The sequence below is a fragment of the Acanthopagrus latus genome, chromosome 15 (assembly GCF_904848185.1).
Source record: "Acanthopagrus latus isolate v.2019 chromosome 15, fAcaLat1.1, whole genome shotgun sequence".
Taxonomy (NCBI): Eukaryota; Metazoa; Chordata; class Actinopteri; order Spariformes; family Sparidae; genus Acanthopagrus; species Acanthopagrus latus.
In genome coordinates, this window is record NC_051053.1 from 14764816 (window position 1) to 14780285 (window position 15470).

At 39.4% G+C, this 15470-nt stretch overlaps 1 protein-coding gene across 2 annotated transcripts in view; it reads left to right on the forward strand.

Moving 5' to 3' along the window:
* The first annotated feature begins 402 nt into the window (after positions 1-402).
* Positions 403-15470, forward strand: part of hs3st1l1 (heparan sulfate (glucosamine) 3-O-sulfotransferase 1-like1) — a 53816-nt gene continuing 38748 nt past the window's right edge. For both annotated transcript variants that reach the window (XM_037122602.1, XM_037122604.1), the window contains exon 1: positions 403-634. The gene's annotated coding sequence lies outside the window, so the exon portion shown is untranslated. The remainder of the gene's footprint in view (positions 635-15470) is intronic.

A 15470-nucleotide genomic window follows, 5' to 3' on the forward strand; every position in this document is an offset into this window, starting at 1 on the left:
CGACTTGGCGTGTATATTGTTAGGATTTTATCAATATTGATACCGATACCTATACTGATACTCCTTACCTCAATACTCAATACCTATCCTTATCGATACTACAACATGTAATTTTGTGTAAAAAAAGAAGAAGAAGAAGAAGAAGATTTTACAAGATGTCAAAAGATTCAACCTTCTTTTTATTACCACGAGATAATAATAAAGCTTCAACAGAACAGAAGCTAAGCCATTACAAATACTGCGCAACAGTTAACCAGGGCTTCTATATCTAGCGGATGCCGGAGCAAGACGCAGCACCGAGCAGCCAGGATGTCAAGTACCGGAATAACAATATAACATCCGGGTACTTTTCAAAATAAAACACTCCGTGTTGACACCGGCACACAAATCTCAAAAAAGAGACAAACACAAGCTCTTCTACCAACCCTTCGGTCGGGAACATTTCCTGTTGTTGTTTTTATGACACATACGTATAACTGCGGTCGCGAGTGATTATGTGGTTATCGCGGAAACTCCTCGGCCTCGCGACGCCAAACGCAACTGGTGGAGTTAACACACGGTGTATGGCTGCAGACGGCGGAGCAAAACGGATGGGAGCCGTAACGCAGCGGACAGTATCCAGTGGAAATTCGGGGTAAGCAACATCACTCAACACTTGGAGCGCGCGCATAGTATGAAACTAAAGGAGAGCAGCGTGTTTAATTGTTACAACCAAGTGAGTGAAGTTAGCAGCCCAGTTAGCAGCCCGGCTAACGCCAAAGCCTGCAGCGCCGAAGCATCGGCACCCGGTCTCGTTTCTGCGACGTCAAGTCACGGAGTTTGTTGTTAAGTTTATAGTCATTATGGTTGGGTAGACGTTTAAAAAACAGTTAAAATCATCGTCAAAAAAGTTTTTTTTAAAGTACCGATAACAGCACAGTTTGTCCAGAATCTCAAGGGTACCCTGGTACCAACCCAATTAGGAGCCGGTACCAATAAGTGCCAGTCTTCGGTATACATCCCTATTTATGATTAAACAATGTTTTATATAACAGGAACTAAAGATACATGATGCCATCCGAATTCGATTTTCTAATGTTGAAAAGTTATTTAACGAAGATAGATATTAATTGTTGATGTATTTTGTTTGTTTTCTGCCAAAATGGGCAATCTTGCAATACACTATCTGCTCAAAACATAAGGTGGCTACAGCATTATCCAACTGTTTTAAGATTATTTGGCAACACTGGCAGCATTTTTTTCATTGCTTGTGAAAGTTCTTGCCCTATTTTACAGAAAAAGTCATCCATGACACAAGATCTTTTTACTAACGTCTAACCAAAATCTTTCCCTAACCTTAACCAAAGTGTATTTGTCGCCCAAACTTAATCACGGACACAGATTCTGAAGTCCAGTATTACACTCCTATACATTGCATAGCCCCCATATGCCCGAACCACCTCCATGTGACTTCGGCATGGTGTATATATAGATAAATGTAGTGTTTCACTGGCACCATGGTAGCAAAGTCAACAGCTGAGTTGAGCTGCGCCGCGCTGGCAATGGACCCGCTCTGGGGAAGGGCCAGGTCACATCCCACCTCTAAGCGGGCTGTGGTGACCAACCAGTAACAAGCATTTGTCTCCCCCTAAAATTGATACTCTACTCATGTCTTTGTCAGAAACCTAAGTGAAAGAGGTTTTTAAACGTTTGTGTTCAGCTCTCAATACTTTTTCAGCTTCAAACTGAATCTCATTAGTTTCTCTCTTACTCTTTGTACTTTCAAACATATGCTGTGTTTTACTGTTACATCTTGTTTGCTTTCAGCTGTTTCAGGAGTCATGATTAGTTACTGCTGGTGAAAACACTATGTTTCAAGTAATGCTGCTTCATAATAAAAGCTTTTTAAGAGCAAAATAGCAGGGGGCTTTTATTGTGAAGACATTTTAGCAAATACAAATGTGTTTGTAGCGGTGATTCCTCGATGGTGCTGCGGGGATCAGGACAAGCGCGTCAATGGTTTGAAACATACCTTCAAGCAGGTAGCCTTGTTTTGGTGGAAATGGAAACTCCTGGGCTCCAACCCAATAGAGCCAGTCCGGCAGATGTAATGGAAAAACGGCACACTAAAGCTGTCCTGTGAAAATAAAGCCATGAAAGGCCAAAACAGCATAAAAGAAAATGTAGTGTTTCATTCACTCCAAGAAACATTGTGTCTGAACATAACCCAGACAGCAATTACATTTGTCACCACAATGTAATTATGAGAACAATTTAGTGATATATAAATGTAATTTCTCAGAGACAGGGATGCGGCAATGCAGCATGAGAGAGAACAGATTACTGCCTTCATCCCTGTCATAACAGTTTAAACTAACTGCTTTTAATCTTTTTTTCATGCCATCTTAAAAGCCCAAGGTACCTTAAAATAATAGACACCTACAGTATGTATGAATGACAAAAAAAACACCACTTTAACACATAGATGAATCAGATACTGTATTCTTGGTCTGGCTTCTTACAGACTTACTATAAGAACAAAACAATGGCACCAGCCATGCTCTCGCCAATGTTTCCTGATGTTTAAACAGACATGTGTGTTCCGTTGGAGCCAGGTTTATTCTACGTGCAAACAACATGTTTCTCTGGAAACCTTTGAAACATACAAGCTCGCACCTTATAATAAAACCCACAACTGAAAAACAAATCAAGTTTGTTATTGCACAGGAAGTCACACAGCCTTCCCTGTGTCATTGTAACTGTCACACCGAGACTCAAATGGCTGCAAAAATGCTATTTGTCCTTGGTTATTCTTGCTTCCTTGGAAAACCAATACGTGCATACATGCTTTTAGAGAGTTCGATGTCATTTAGACCCTCCTAGATATGAATAATTCAGCTTCAGTCTGATGAAATAAAAAAAAAAAATCTTTCCTGTATCTGACATTGCAGAAAACCGAAAAGATAAAATACCTATGTCTCAAATCACAAGAAGGATAATTTGGGACTACAGTATAGACTCAAAGGCACAGTCAGGATATGTTGGACAAAATTGAGTTTCATACACACACATATTAAAGGAGATATATTATGCTAATTGCCAGGTTCTTAATTTTAGTTGAGGTTGCCACTAGAATAGGTTTACATGTTTTAGTCCTCAGAAAACACTTTCATACTGTCCAGTGCTGCAGCATTGTAATTCCCCTCTGTCTGAGACTCTGTTTTAGCTCATGTCTCTACAAGGCCTTCCTTTCTGTGATTGATCAGTTGACACAATTTGACCAAGCATCACTATCAACAACAGTGCAACTATGCGAAATCAAATCTTGCATGCCAAACTAGCCGCCATGTGACATGGTGATGTAATGTGATGTCGCAGTATTATGGAATTAAATGTGGGACTACTGATGACACGTGTCAGTTTTCTGTAGGAGAGGAGCTTCTTTTTATGCAGACTTTGACAGTATCAATTTGCTAACTAGCTAAGGGCAGCTACAGGTAGCCATGATATGTGTTTTTGGTGATCTGTTGCCCCGTTTGTTTTGAGGATGAAGTTAAACGGTGGTCAATTCTCACGTACTGCACCTTTAAATCTAAAAATTAAGAGAACACATAACTAAATATGGTTAATTATAATGCTAATGATAGTGTAAATGTATCAGTTGAGTCTGCAGAGCTTTTGCAGTGGTAGTAGTAAATATAATATTGGAGAGTATTATCATGCATCATACATGCTGTGTGTCTTGACTTGTTTATCAGTAACATTCCTGGAGGTCGTTTACGGTGTTAGATTTGGTAAACTGGTGCCTCTGGTACAGTCAGCATGAGATGCCTGTTTGCTACATAAAAGATGAGTAACATCTCTTTTCACTTATGCCAAATGTATTCATAGTGTGTTGATTGCAGTGTTTGGGGCAATTAAAATGGTGTTCAGGCTTCAGTTACAACTGTGTGTACATGCCAAAGGGGGAAGAACAGGAATATTCGAAGTTACCTTGAACGACACTAGCATGGATAGAAATAAGTCCTGAAACTCGTTCAGAAAAAAGGGGATCCTATTAGATATTAAACTTCATATGAACCTTGTGGAAAAAACTCAGGGATTTAGCTTTGAGATCTCATGTTGATCATAAATTGAAAAAAAGAAAACGTTCGTTTCCTCATCATTTCAAAAGGCATCATTAAAAAGAAAAAAAAAACAGTAAAATCCATATGGAAGAAGTAAAGTGTGAAACCATAGACTGCTGAGCTTCAGAGCAGTTCAGCCAGGAGAAGTGTTGATATCAAAATGATTTATGTTAATGTTGTGCTAAATGAGGTGTGAATCCACCATTTTCACCTAAGCTTTGGCTCACTGGAAGTGATACGTGTGAGACTGCTTCAGCCTGCAGATGGCCCAGGCTGATCGGGCTCTCCCCACTCGCAGGTGGGTGAGCCCCTCTTCTAATGGATATCCCCATTCTTCCTACTTGGTCAAGCATGCATTGGTAATCTTGGTGGAGAGAAACCCTTGCAGTGAGTGTGTTATAATTCACAAAGCATAAGAGGAGCAGCACTTTACATCTTTGTGATGCATACCCCGTGGAGAAAAAACTGACTGTGATTATGGTCCACTATGGAGTTATATCTCAGAGGGCACCTAAATCTTCTGATAACCGTTCGCTTTATGCCTCAATAATTCCTTCCTCTAATATTTTTTGTTCGCTATGTGCCATTATTGCTGTTACTGCCTCAAGGGAATCTCGCTGTGCGTAAATGAATCACTTTATTTGCCAAACACATTACATGTACGAGAGTTTGTCATGGTGGCGCTGGTGCTGAAAGTCTAAAATGGCGATTACAATATATGGACACATACTTTGTGGTGATTGCATTCCTGCACCACCAACCAAATTATGAAAAAATAAATAAATAAATAAAAAAATAAAATTAGGTGTGCACGATATTGGATTTTTTGCAGATAGGAAGATATTTTCCTACTCATTTTGGCCAATTGCCAGTGCTGACAGAAATATATGCACATATTTCTTTGGAACTGATTGCAAAGAACATCAAGTCTCTTATGCAGTGGAACTAACACAATGTGCCTTATACTCTTATCGAGATGGGAGAGGAGGATGATAAGCAACCTACTTAGTTAATGTTGCATGCACACACTGAAAGCACTGCGTTATCACCCTGAAATTTGTATTTTCAGCCAACAACAATGACACACAAATACTCCTGATCCTTTACATGATACTTAATTGACAGATCCAAAGTCCCCCCCCCCCCACAATGAGAAACATGGCAAGGCCGATTCTATTTAGCTTGGTGCCACAGTGCTTATTAGCTTATTATGGCAACAAGGACTACAGTATGCAATTAAAGTTTATATTCATGATTTTAGGTTTTATGAAGACAGGAAAATGATGCGAATTGAGGCCAAGTCCAGTCTCAGTGAAAACGGTAAAAGCCTTGATCATTTCTATCTAACGATAATTCATCTTAAAAATATGTCAGCAACCAACCAATCAGGCCTCTCTTTAATGTTGGCACAGAAATAAGGACGAAGCAAACCCTGCTGTCATTGGTAATCTGACATTAGGTTAATTCTTTGAGGAAGCTGAAATTAGCTAACCCAAGATGTGACTATATACGTGTCACTGAAGATTGCGGCTTCCATATGTGATAATCCATAATGTCAGTTTACATCATAATGTTACCTTTTTGACATACATCGTTGTCTTTGGTGATGGTGTTACATCTCAGCAGATGGTGAGGTCTACCACACTGAGTAATCAGCTCTTTGTATTGGACAAAATATGTCTTTGGTTTTGAGGATGGAATGAACAATACACCTTTCACAGGTTCGGAGTATTAAGTGTTGCTTTAGAGACCCCCATTATCAACCATTTTAACTTGTTTTTCTTACTTACAACATAAAAGAACCAAACACATAGGACATATACATCTAACAGGGAACTCAAAAGTTTACCAAAGTTTATCTGAGTAACAAGCTTACTCCCTGTTATGGTTGCACAGAGCGAAAAGGGATGTCAGTTTGAGCTGCGCAGCTCTAAGCTGATCCTATGCTTATAGTAAATCTGCACTAATCAATATTTTTATATCCTCAACTGTTCAAAGGATTTTGTGAAAGCATGAAAATTTGTGGTTTTGTTTCTGTCTCACTGATCCCATCAACCATTTCCAACCACAGCAAGTAGCTGTTTTCACTGCAAAAGCTCCAGTACATGCTGTCTATCCATGGCATGGTGTCATGACATTGTTGTTGTCTTTCTGCAGGAGTTGGTGGAGACCAAAATAGAGCTAAAATGAGAGTGAACATTGTACTAAGGTTTGACACCTGTGGCCAGAAACACAATTTCAATTGAATTCTAAGAGTGCCCTGATTGTGGTTGTTTGCTACTGTACCTGCTTCATCATTAGTGCATTAGTCTACATGTTTAGTTGTTGTGCTTGCGCTCGGATGCACAAACACTAGGATTTGCAAAGACATATCTTCAACGTATAAAGTAACAGAATTCTTCAGGTAAGAGTGACAAGAGGATATTGTTAGGCTTTGTTGTCACAATTTACAGGTTTAAACGATTCACAGTAATCTTCATATGTCAGAGCGGCATGAGGAAATTATGTGTCTGGAGGCAGATGTCCATAATACCTGCAATGTTCACAAGGGATAGTATTTAAATCCATATCCGAGCAGGTCTCATTTCCTGTGCATGTCAGTCAAACTGAATGCTTTAGAAAACATCCAGTGAGTGGCATATAATTCTTTAACACACACATTTGAAGAATCTGTTGTTACGCAACCAGTACTTTGTGACCTTGTTTCTCTTTCACTATAGAAGCCCCAGATGCATGAAATGTGGACCAGTTGAGATTGAGAGCAGAGTGCATCTCTGAAGGGCTGGGAGACCATTTAGCCCGGTTCAGCAGGCAGCCCACAAATTATTCAGGGATGGATGCCGAGGTGCATTCACACATTGGTGTCACAAAGAGTTCACAACCTAGCCGCTCCACACAGGTGGACTCCAGGCAGCCTGAGGAGCGATTGGCACCTGTTAATTTGAATGTGACTGCGTGGGTGTTTGCATGAATAGCATCAGATTGTTCCTGGTCAGTGTGCACACAGGCTTTTCACTTGGCGTTGTTTGGATTAGCATTTTGTTACAAAAGCACCTTGTAAGATATACACTGTCAACAGTCTTTGCCTCACATTATTATTCTATCGGAAAAATTATATTTTCTTAAGCGATTTTAAGCTTTTACACTGTCAAGCAGAAACTCTTTTGTTAATTTAAATGAAGGGACTTTTGTATGCATATACATAACAGGCTGGACACCTCCTCAGCAAGGTGACAAGCTGTGGTGTGGATTCAGTGCGCTCACAGCCAAACTATAATGAGGATGAAACTAAGTAGAATTGATCTCTCTTGTGTTGTTTTTGCAAAGTTTTCCTCTTCCTACTGTAGATTGCCATTAACATTATTTTAATATATACAATAATGTGACCATACTGTTGTATTTCTTTATATTTGACATTAATTATAATTTAATGTTCCCTGCCCCAGGTTAGCTTCTGTCACTTTCCCTCTTTTTCATTTTCTTTTCATATTTCCAGGCTCTTTTTTCATCGCCCTTGGCGCCTGAACAAGAGCACAGAGCTTAATTGCGTTGCCATCCCGTCTGCATGTATTGCTACATTCTCTTTATTCTACAGGTGCATTTAAGTCTTTGATACACATTTTCAGTTTTAAAATGACTGAGTCGTTTCAATTGGGCCCTGTTTTACTGCATTACATAAGCGCACCATGATGTTCAAATTTACAGTGTTTAAGTGAAAAAAGTAATTGAATTGCCCGAGTCCTCCTTTGCTCGATGAATGACAACCCACACAGCGTTTTAATCAAACAATCCTAAGAGCTACAAATGACTGAAGGCTTAAGCAGGCATTAATTATTTTCTGTAACTTTTCTACTGCCATACTTTGATAAGTTCCTCATCAATTAATGAGTTGATAAACTCAGGGAAATTATAATGAGAATATATTTTTTAAGTTTTATCAAGATTTTTGCGGAACTTTGTGACTCAGCCAACTGCAGTTGGGATTATTATTTTTTTTTTATATATAATAATGCTTTGATTTAAGTGAACAAATTACTGCATGTTATGTTTTTCTGTTACGATGACAAGAAGAAAGAACATTAAGAAGCAGATGAAGGCAGATTAACAGTCGAGTGATGAGGCTGTTTGAATCCAATTTTAGTAATGAGCACATGTTTGATTTGAGTCAACAGCACTTGTAGTTACACAGCAGAATGGCACTTCAGATTATTTGAATGTTTTTGTAGATGAGGGAACAATCACTCTCTAATAAAGTGGATTATAATCTGTGTGACTCAGCTTCAATTGGAGGGAGGTCGGCACGATATTCAGTTGCTCAGCAGGCACAAATCAGCTCTGTGAGTCTGGTCATCCCTTAAACTTGATTTACCAGAGCCCACATCTGCATTTTTAACTTCATGAATTAATTGAGTCAAATGAGATATATTATTTGAGCTACTATGATGAATGATGTCACAATTAAGAAATACAAAACTGTGGATGTTTTCCTATTTATAATGAGGCCGGCAGCCTTGAATACCAACAATGACTGTGGCTGTGGCCCTGGCAGGTCCATCAGAGCTGTCAGAGAATTATGATATAACACATGTGAAGCTATAGGGCTCCTGAGGTGTTTCAGTTGAAGTGTTACAGAAACCTTTCATCAACTTGTGCACTGTGTACATGCTTGGAGATTCAGACCTTGACTACTGGTATTATATTATAAGATGAGCAGGCAACTTTATGTACTTGTTCATATCTTAGTACAAATATTAAAAGAATAAATACAAAAGATCTAATGACTACGGTGTTGGCCAAGCCTGAACATTTGTGCTTTAATCAAACTGCACATATATTAGAATGTAAACCAAATATTGCTTTATCTACTGATACTTACTCAGAGAGCCGCCTTGTAACATAATGAGAAAAAGGGACCCCACATACACACTTGCAATCTCATTGTAGCCCCTTTTGTCTTCTGTTTGTAGTCAGTTTTGTCTCTTTGTAGTTGTTTCTTGCTTCCTACAGTTTGATATCTTTCTGGTTGTTTTTTTGCATCCATTTGTAGCCTTTGTTCATGTCTTTGTTGTCGTTTTGCTTCTCTTTGCGTCTGTCTGCAGGTGTGTGCCCAATGTGTCTCTTTGTGCCTCTCACTGTAGCATCTTTTCTTGTGTTTGTAGTCATTTATTTGTAGTTTGTAGTTTGTTGCTATTCTGCGGTCTCTCTTTGGAGTCGTTGGCATCTCGTCACGGTTGCTGTCCGTGTAGTTGTCGTGGTTGTTATGTGGTTGTCTTGTGTTACTCTGTAGTTTTTTGTGTCTTTCTGTAGTCATTCTGTAGCCTTTATTGATCTCTTTGAAGTTGTTTGTGTCACTCTTTGAAGTTGGTATGCATCTCTCTGTGGTTGCTTTTGCATATAGTTATAGTAGTCCTTGTTTGGTTGTTACTTTGTAACAGTTTTATGTCTCTTTGTTGTATTTTTGCTTCCCCTTCATTGATATTTATGCAGGTGAACCAACCTCTCAGGTGCGGCTATTCAATCAAAAAGTGTACCTGAACTTAAGTGGGATCATTCTGACTGAATTCTAATCAAATGTTACTGTGGCCTCGGTATGCTGTGCAGTTATTATACAATGGAAAAAAATCGAAAAGATCAAATCTCTTTGGTTGGAATTCAATATTAATTACTTTTCATCCGGAAATGTAAACAATGACTTCAAACAGAGGCTCTTTTCTTGGCGCCCCCTCTGTCCTTAGGCCCCTACAGTAATACAGCCATGCTTGCTTCGAGGAGGGGTAGGGGAACTGTGTACATCTCTGGGGAATCGCCAAGAAAGAATCTTTAAAGACACCTGTTCTATTACAAAGTGTCTCTAAAAATCTTGTCTCTAAAGCTATTATTTCATCACCTCGTCATCATATGATACCATTTAGATACAACGTAATAATTTCAATTTTTAAACCAGATGAAGATGTGTCACTTCAGTCGTAGTTGTTATACAGCTGAATATGAGGGCTCAAGCTAACGGAAGACTGAAGCTTAGGTGGGGATTCTAGTGTGTGAGAGGCGGCGGATCCTCTGAGGGATCTGGCGCTGTGCGGCAGAGCGGCTGTGGAGCTTGAGCTCTGGATGACACTGGCTCTAAGAACGAGGAGGAGATTGCAAAAGTTAGACTTGAAAGTTTCAGAGTGACAAACAAGTACAAAAACCCCCCAAATAGAAGCTCGAGAGGTTCAGTCATGAAATCACATCGTCAAGTGGATACAATCTGGCAGTGTGTAGAGAGGACCACGGTATTTGAGCTAGCGCTGATGACAAGATGAGCTGCAGGAGTGTGAGGAGCTCCAGACGTCCATGGACGCCACGCTCGGCCCCCGCAGGAAGCCTGAGAGCACAGAGAAAACAAAACAAGACAGGAAGCACAGAGGCAAAGCCCACAATCATGACAATGGATTTCATTTAGAAAGAAAAATGTCTGCCGGTTTGGCATGGAAGTTTTTAAAATCATTAGTTGTTCCCAGTTGATGGATCTGAATGTTTTTTTGTCCTTCCCGACTTTTACAACATGAGTTTGAAATGTAATTTATGGCCAAATACCTGCACAACTACTGACATTCTTATGAGACTCAGCTTTGTGTAATGCTATTTAGCAAATGTTAACATGTTAACCATGAACATTATATATGCTATGTTAATATTGTTATTATGGGCATGAGGGTGTTAGCATCTAGCTGTTTTCAAATCTCAACCGTTTTAGCCTGGTTGTCGTTTCCTTTTCAGTCACTCTCTGTTAACATGACATTATCTAGAACTTAGAGACCTTAACAAATGCACTCTGTACACAGCAAAGCTGTAGCTCCCTTAGGCTCCGCCGCCATCAGTGTGTCTGAAATATGCTACGCTGCATAAAAAATAGTTGAGAAAAAGAAGCAAAACAAAAACCGAATCTTGCAGCGAATAAAAAGCTATCACACTCAGTACTTTTCCTCTGCCTGAGGATACAAATAACTTCAAAGATCTGTCAGAGAAAAAGCAAAGATGCAGGAAAAAAAAAAAAATCTTCCCTAAAAGTACTACCCTACCTCCCTTTTTCAGCTGCTTTCATTTCCATAGATGAGGGCAGAGCCGAATGCGGGACACAGCTATCATTTCTGGTGATTCCTCCACAGCCGTGATTATAGCAGTGATCAAAGTTTCGCCTGGACAGCTTCTAGCACACGACACGATAAAAAGAACTTGACTGCAAAAAAACAAGAAAAAAAACAAAAAAGACAGAAAAGTTTACCTGGGGCGGTCTGCAGTTCTTCTGACAATACAAAAACACTTTGGCCTTGCATTTCCCTGGAAGTCCCTGGATTTTTCAGGAGCCAGATTAATTATAACGCCGCATTCACATTATAACACAAATCCATCAAAGACCTCTGCTCTGCATTATGTGCTGCGCATTGTGTTTTTTAAATTATGGGCTGGAGAGTGAATTACAGGCCCACGGAAATGAGTGATAAATGCACGAGGAGTCCATTTGCAAAAAAAAAAAAAATCCCATCCTTCGCCATAATCACAACTTTATTGAATCCTCTGTGAGCCATTCAACGCAGTTGTTTGCGGGGGCTTAAAAGCATATAAATATGCAAACACAGCATATCTACAAAAACAGCCTTTACATGCCATTAAATATTTAGTTGTTCCACATAAAATGGTTACAGGCTATATAAACAATAGATACACACATGCATATACAGCACATGTACACTCTGCTGTTTGTATAACCAGTGTCATTCGATTGCCGCCCCATGCATTACATTAACTCACCAAGTCTTCTTACTTGTGCATACCCACCTGCCTGCCTACTTTCTCTTCCTCTGTGCCATTTCTCATCTGCAGAGGCTGACATCATCGTCATCATTATTAATGCAGCAAGGTTACACGGGCCTCTGACAGACTCCAACTTCAAAACCAGCTTGGAATCAAAAGAAAAACCACGCAAACTGTCATCATTATCACAACGTGACAATGTGTGGCATTAGCTCCCTTTAATGCTCTTCGCTTTTAAAAATCACGCCTGATTCCTGGTTTCTTGTCGTATACTGTAAACATTTCTCACATTTCAGGTTTGACTGATTTATTATGTGCTTGCTTATTCCACACAGCGATTTGTGAAGAACATTTAACACCTTTCCTGACTGCAATGATAGCTATTTAAATGTCATCATGTAACGAAACAAATCGGAGGTTTACCTAAGGTGGATGTACTTTGCCTTGTTGGGTGCTTAGGAAACAACAATGGGAGTCAAAATTTAAAAAAAAAAAAAGTATTGTAGGCTCCACAGGGAATTTAGTTGTCTGGGAGGCTCCTAAATGAATTAATTGGCAATTACCTTGCAAGAAATGATAGTTGGGTGAAAGCAGACTTACAATGCTGTTGAGCAACAACTTCAATAATTCAAAGACGGCGCTGAAATTTCCTTACAACCGATGAAAAGGTGCGTCCCTCAGGTTGTCCCAAACTGGCTGTGGGAGGCTGTTGTTAACACGATACTGTTTCAGTTGACCTTGAATAAGAATCATCACATTGTACGCTCGAGATATTTTCATGAAACCATAAAAACGACTTTGCACTCTGCTCATAAAAACGATTATCTCTCACCTGGTAAGCTTGGTAAGCTCTCTATATTGCGCAACATGGTTTTTGTATCTATTTGGTCAAATGTGATAAAAGATGTTCGATGTATTAACATTTTTGACACGATTTCAATACTTTTATCAATTACGGTTTATTGACGTAATCTTTAAACTTGGGTTATAAACATATAAAGCTGTGCCACTGAACATTAATGACATCACAATGAGCATAAAGATACCAATATAGGCACTGGCAGACTGCAGTTACAGTGAATATTATACATTAGGGCTCTGAATATTTGTATTGAATATATATATATATATATATATATATATATATATATATATATATATATATATATATATATATATATATATATATATATATATATATATATATATATATGTATGTATATATAATAAGCTCAGTATTATTTTGGTTGTACTATTCCCAGTACTAAATGCATTTTTTAAAACCCCCTCCTCACCCCCTCCTCCTTTGATTGACCTACTTTTCAGGATGCTAATAAGTCAGCGAGGAGATGTGTAGCCCTGTCGGATTTGCTCACCATGGGCCTACATCTCACTGCTGTCAGCCTCTTTATTGTTGATGAAATCTCTCTCTCTCTCTTTTTTTTTTTTTCTGGGTGGCGAGACTGCACGGGGAGATGAAGTTGTGTCACGCAGTAGCTGCCATCTACTCCTCGACACAGAAGCACTCTTAAGGATGTATGATTTTAAGAGCAGAAAAAAAGAAGCTTTTTGGCAGCGCCGCTTTTGTCAGGATGGTCAGGGACTTGGGCAACATAGTTTTAGTCAAGTAGCAGGCTTAATAGTTGTCAATTAGAGAAGGTATTTCATTACTGGAAAAAAAAGAAGCCATGCATCTCTGTCACTTCCAAAAAGCATGACTAAAAATACCCCCGCCTATCACACGGTGTTCGCGCGTGGCGAGGCATCGTAGGCGGGTGAGAATTAGCTAGTTAAACTTGGAGATGCGTGGTCATCCGATAGCTTAGCCTGCACTTGTGAGGGCAGTTCACGCTCATCTGAGCGGGGTCTGAAACCTGCTCAGATGGTTGCTCTCTAACCGGCACCAGGCCAAGAGTGTGATAATGAACTCCAGCAGCCGGGACACAATTCACATTACAGTGAAATGATACACTCCTACACAGTAAAAACTATTTCGGATGTCAAATACCTTGCTGGAATTGACAGTATGGTAATGTGCTAATATATTTAAATGTGAAACAGCTCTTAAATGGGCTTTAAATATGTCACTATTAGAGGAGCCTGTGTTCTGAATCTCTGATGAGCTTATTTGCAAAGCATCGCTGAATTATTATGGAAGTCGCCGTAATGTGTAACACGGGTCTTGGGTGAAAACCACATGGCAAGTACTGGCGGCACATTATCCGTGCGCACTTCGCACGGTGGCAGGTGGTACATTGTCAGCTGTGAATGTGTGAACAAAAGCACAATTATAACTTTCCCACATCACCTGCTCCAAAATTAGCTCGGCTGATCCTCGGATTCAGCCTGAGCGCTGGACACGGGGAGGGAATGACAGCCTGGAAATACCTTTCTTCATAAACAGACTGAATGAATTACAACCCAGACATGTTTTTTTCTGTTCTGCTGTTGGTGATAAAACACTATGTTGATATATCATCCCCCAAAAAAACAAATACTCAGGAAACTGCATTTGTTTTGTTTTATTTAATTCATATTTATACATTTTAGGATATGAGATAATTTGCTTTATTGCAAATAGTTGAGAAGATCAACATAAGTATACGTGTCTCATGTTTAACAGTGAATATGAGGTTAGAGCCAGCAGCTGGTCAGCTTTGCTCAGTATAAAGACCAGAGACGGGGAAACAGTTAGCCCTGGCTCTGTCCAAGTTTAACTAACTGTCCACCAGCAGCTCTCACTCACTAAATTACATCTTATGGCTCAGATGGCTGTCAAAGTTAATGCAATAATAACGTGTTAATGCAAATTCCTCTTAACAACATTATTTTTTTTTGACGTGTGATTAATGCATCCATGTTATGACCCTCAGCCCACCCAGTAGATTGGGAAATCAGGGAGCCTTGAAGCAGTCACATTGTGGATGGCAAGCAGAACAAAACCTCCTTGTGTAATAATAGATACAGAAAAACAGAGATAGCTAAATGGGAGGCTGCAGCTTGCAGGCCGATTAACATCAATTAGTTACAGGAATCTTTACAAGAGTTGGACACTACATTGTGTTAGTTTTAATAAGGAATGTTACATTCTGGTCAGTTTGCCGGTCATTGCTTGTTGGGCTTGAGTTTGTCATCTTATGCTTTCAGCATATTTTCTGAGCATGCAGTACCTTTGAGGTTATTCTGGAGAATATTCAGTACAGTATCTGTGAGTGTGTTGGATTATTGCAATAATAATAAACATACATTTGCATAAAGCGAGCATATTTGTCCACTCCAAGAGTATTAAAAACTTGAAAAATATTCCTTTAAGGTATAATTATAACAGATATATAACAAATGATCTTGGTTAATGTCAACCAAGACACCTAAAATAATATAAAGTTTGCATTTAAATGACACAACTGACTGCATGAAACTCAATGACACACCTCCCTTTAAATTAGGTGTTAACGAAAAAGAAACGGCGCACAGGGGGGATTCACTTGTTGTCATCTCAGAGTGTCCTAAGATAGCTGGCTCATTAAAGCAGTGTGCAGGTGTTGATGAGGAGTGAGCAGGTGCCTCATC